The sequence below is a fragment of the Phocoena sinus genome, chromosome X (assembly GCF_008692025.1).
Source record: "Phocoena sinus isolate mPhoSin1 chromosome X, mPhoSin1.pri, whole genome shotgun sequence".
Classification (NCBI taxonomy): Eukaryota; Metazoa; Chordata; class Mammalia; order Artiodactyla; family Phocoenidae; genus Phocoena; species Phocoena sinus.
The window spans coordinates 45,181,816-45,186,378 of NC_045784.1; the positions used below are offsets into that span (position 1 = coordinate 45,181,816).

General features: G+C 44.4%; 1 pseudogene; it reads left to right on the forward strand.

The window, feature by feature from the left end:
* The first annotated feature begins 2,108 nt into the window (after positions 1–2,108).
* Positions 2,109–2,200, forward strand: LOC116748158 (annotated as a pseudogene).
* Positions 2,201–4,563: the final 2,363 nt, after the last annotated feature.

Below are 4,563 nucleotides of genomic sequence, written 5' to 3' on the forward strand. Positions count from 1 at the left end.
GGCTTCTTGGTGGCGGCAGCAGCAGCCTTAGCGTCTCGTGCCCGTCTCTGGGGTCCGAGCTGTTAGCCGCTGCTCGCGCCCATCTCTGGAGCTCCTTTAAGCAGCGCTCTTTATCCCCTCTCCTCACACACCAGGAAACAAAGAGGGAAGAAAAAGTCTCGTCTCTTTGGCAGGTCCAGACTTTTCCCCGGACTCCCTCCCGGCTAGCCGTGGTGCACTAACCCCCCGCAGGCTGTGTTCAGTCCTCTCCCTGTGCTCCGACCGAAGCCTGAGCCTCAGCTCCCAGCCCCGCCCACCCCGGCAGGTGAGCAGACAAGCCTCCTCAGACAAACCTCTCGGGCTGCTGAGTGCCGGTCGTCACTGATGCTCTGTGCGGGAATCTCTCCACTTTTCCCTCCATACCCCTGTTGCTGTGCTCTCCTCCATGACTCCGAAGCTTTCCCCCTCTGCCTCCCGCAGTCTCCACCCGTGAAGGGGCTTCCTAGTGTGTGGAAACCTTTTCTCCTTCACAGCTACCTCCCACTGGTGCAGGTCCCGTCCCTATCCTTTTGTCTCTGTTTATTCTTTTTTCTTTTGCCCTACCCAGGTACGTGGGGACTTTCTTGCCTTTTGGGAGGTCTGAGGTCTTCTGCCTGCGCTCAGTAGTTGTTCTGTAGGAGTTGTTCCACGTGTACATGTATTTCTGGTGTATCTGTGGGGAGGATGGTGATCTCCGCGTCTTACTCTTCTGCCATCTTCCCCGATCTCTCCCTACAATACAGTATTGTTAACTATACTCACCCTGTTGTACATGAGTTCTCTGGAATTTATTCATCTTATAACTGAAAGTTTGTACACTTTGACCAACATCTCCCTATTTCCCCTACACCCAGCACCTGGTAACCATCAGTCTACTCTCTGTTTCTATGAGTTTTATGTTTTTAGATTCCACATATAAGTGAGATCATATAGTACTTGTTTTTCTATGTCTGACTTTCTCATGTAGCATAATGCCCTCAACGTCAATCCATGTTGACACAGATGGCAGAATTTACTCATTTCTCATGGCTGAATAATGTTCTGTTGTATGTATATACCACATCTTTACCCATTCATCCACTGATGGACACTAAGGTTGTTTCCATATCTTGGCTATTGTGAATAATGCTGCAGTAAAATGGGAGTGTTGATATCTCTTCAATATCTTGTTTTCATTTCCTTTGGAATATACAAAGAAGTGGGATTGCTGGATCATATGATAGTCCTATTTTTAATTTTTGAGGAAGCTCCATACTGTATTTTTAGTGGCTGCACCAATTTACATTCCCACCAACAGTGCACAAGGACTCCCTTTTCTCCACATCCTTGCCAACACTTGTTATCTCTTGTCATCTTGATGATAGCCATTCTAACAGGTGGAAGGTGACATCTCATTGTAGCTTTGATTTGCATTTCCTTAATAATTAGTGATGTTGAACATCTGTTCATGTGCCTGTTGGCCATTTGTATGTCCTCTTTGGGAAAAACAATGTCTATTCAGGTCCTCTGCCTATTTACAAATTACATTATTTGCTTTTTTGCTATTGAGTTGTATGAGTTCCTTATACATTTTAGATATAAAACCCTTATCTTTTTGGTTTGCAAATATTTTCTCCCATTTCACAGCTTGCCTCTTTATTCTGTCAATTGTTTCTTATGCTGAGCAGAAGCTTTTTATTTTGATGTAGATCCACTTGTATATTTTTTATTTTCTTGCTTGCACTTTTGGTATCATACCCCCAAAGTCAGTATATTATACACCTGTAACATATAATGTTGTACAGCAACTATGCTTCAATTAAAAAATTTTAAAAGAACTAAGATTATAAAACTTCTAAAAAAAAGGAGAAAATCTTAGTGACCTTGGATTTCACAAAAATTTCTTGATTACAGCACAAAAAAACAAACTACAAAAGAAAAAAATAAATAAATTGAACTTCAAAATTAAAACATTTTGCTCTTTCAAAGACACTGTTAAGAAAATGAAGAGGTAAGTGAGAACCTGGGAAAAAATAATTTGCAAAACACATACCCAACAAATGACTTGTAACTAGAATATATAAAAAGCTCTGACAACCTAATAAAAGGAAGATCAACAGTGCTCATTTCAGTGATACAGAGAAGATTAGCATGGCCCCTGCACAAGGATAACATACAGATTCATGAAGCATTCCATATTTTTCAGTTATAAGGTAAATAAGTACTAGGGAGGTAGTGTACAGCATGATAAATATAATTATCATTGCTGTATGTTATATGTGAAAGTTGTTAAGAGAGCAAATCTTGAGTTCTCTTCACAAATACAAATTTTTTTTTCCTTTTCTTTTATTTTGTATCTGTATGAGATAATGGATGTTCACTAAACTTATTGGGGTAATCATTTCATGAAGTATGTAAGTCAAATCATTATACTGTACATCTTAAACTTATACAGTGCTGTATATTAATTGTATTTCCATCAAACTAGAGGGAAAAAAAATTTTAATAGAAAAAAGCTCACAAAAAATAAATCTCCAGGTTCAGATGGTTTCACTGAAGAATTTACCCAACATTCAGAAAATAATACCAATTTTACATAATGCCTTCCAGAAAATGGAAGAGGAGGAAACATTACTTATTTTTAGACTAATATTACCCTGATACTTCTCATTGAGTATCATTATATCTAATACATTTTCACTTATTTGGTATTACACATCTATTATGGATGAAGACAACCTGAGTAGGTCTGTCTCTTAGAACTGGCCTTATATACTGAACAAACACCCCCTGGGTGAAGACACAATAGGAGTGGCTCTATGCCTCCCCACCTGGCTTTTGCAGAAGTGACCCAACCATAATGACTTATGTATGTATCTCTGAAAACTGAAACTATGTGAAGCAAGCTGAAGAGGGACTAGCCTCAGCTTTGACCCTTTATCTCTGCACCATGTTGGGAGGGAGAAGAGGAAGACTGCTAGAGAGTCCTGTGGCTGGAACTTTTGCACTCAGGAGGGCAGTTTCTGAGGGTCTGGACACGATGTGGGTAACGATTCCACATGACTGTAGACCACATGACGTGCTGGATGCCCCCCAGAGAGAATTCCTTTTGCCTTTGGTAAACCCTTGCCCCACTTTCCTCAGCCCCACACCAAGTCATATTCCAGCATCTGGCAGGGGCTGCACCTTTACTCTTGGACAGCCTACCCTCGGCTCTGCATCAGAGATTTGCCTTCTGAGATTACTGGCCTGAATTATCCATGGCCTGCTAAGGTCCCACTGGCAGTCGGCTGGCACTTCTGGAAGAAAGGGGTATTCTGTTTGGAAGACAGTGCCTGCTTGGGGGGTGGTGGTGACCAGACGTAAAAGACACCATTGCCCATGGCCTGAGACGATTTTAAAAGAGAATCTTGTGCTTAAGTTGTCCCAAACCACAAGCAACTATGCCTGGCACTCTTTTTTTTTTTTTTTTTTTTTTTTTGCAGATGAGAGCATTTATTGAGCTAAGCCCCCTTCTTAGGACTTTGCCTGTACTGTCCGTTTCTTCAAGGGCCCTATGAGGTAGGTGCTCCCATTGCCCCATTTTGCAGATGAGGAAACCGAGGCACAGAGACGTGTGTCACTGGCTCAAGGTAGAGTGGGTAACAGGTTCCTGCTCTGAGTCAGGAAGTCACCTACTCTATGGGAAGTGGTGGGGTTGGGCTCCAAGCCCACCCTGCTGTCGGCCGAGGCCTGGAGTGTGGTGTAAACCTGGGCTTCTTCCTGCGGGGGCTGGAAGGATGTGCCTGGGTGCAGTGCTGGGGCCTGGGAAGCTCCCAGATTTGAGCCAAGATCACCCAGGCTATGCCCTCCCCACAGGCCTCAGCCTACCTGAAACAGAACAAGTACCAGCAGGCGGAGGAACTGCACAAAGAAATCCTCAGCAGGGAGGCCCTGCCTGCCCCTCTTGGTGAGCCCCCAGCCTCTCCCCTCTGCCCCAGGGGCCTCCTCAGCATCCCCACCACAATGGCCCCATCTGTTCCCCAGGAGCCCCCAACAAAGGCACAGCTGGTGATGCAGAACAGCAGGTGAGGACATACGCCTGGCACTCTTACTCTCCATCTTCCTCACACCAGATAACCTGCCGCTTGCCAAGACCAACTACTAGTTCTTCTTGCTCCTGGGCTTCTGGTATTAACAAAGGACTGGAAGTACAATGCGCAGGCTTGGGCTTCAGAGCACCCACCCCTTGCGTGGTTTTGGTCCAATCACCAGCAGAGGGGACGGAAAGACACGCGAGAGGACCTTCAGAAAAAAACGCTGGATCGTGGCGGGAACTTCAGGAATGTCCAAACTGGGGGCTCCATGAGCAATGGACTGGACTGAGCAGGTTAAGGGTAAGGAGAGTGGGTGGCCACGGAGGACCTCCCTCTAGTGACAAGTTTGGGAGGTGGGCAAGGAAAAATAGTCTGGACCTCATACCTGGCAGAGACAAACTTAGGCGTGAGGGATGTAGTTAAAGAAGGAAGCTTTCTCTGGATAAAATACTAATACTATGAAAAATGAATTTTAAAATAATGGCATATT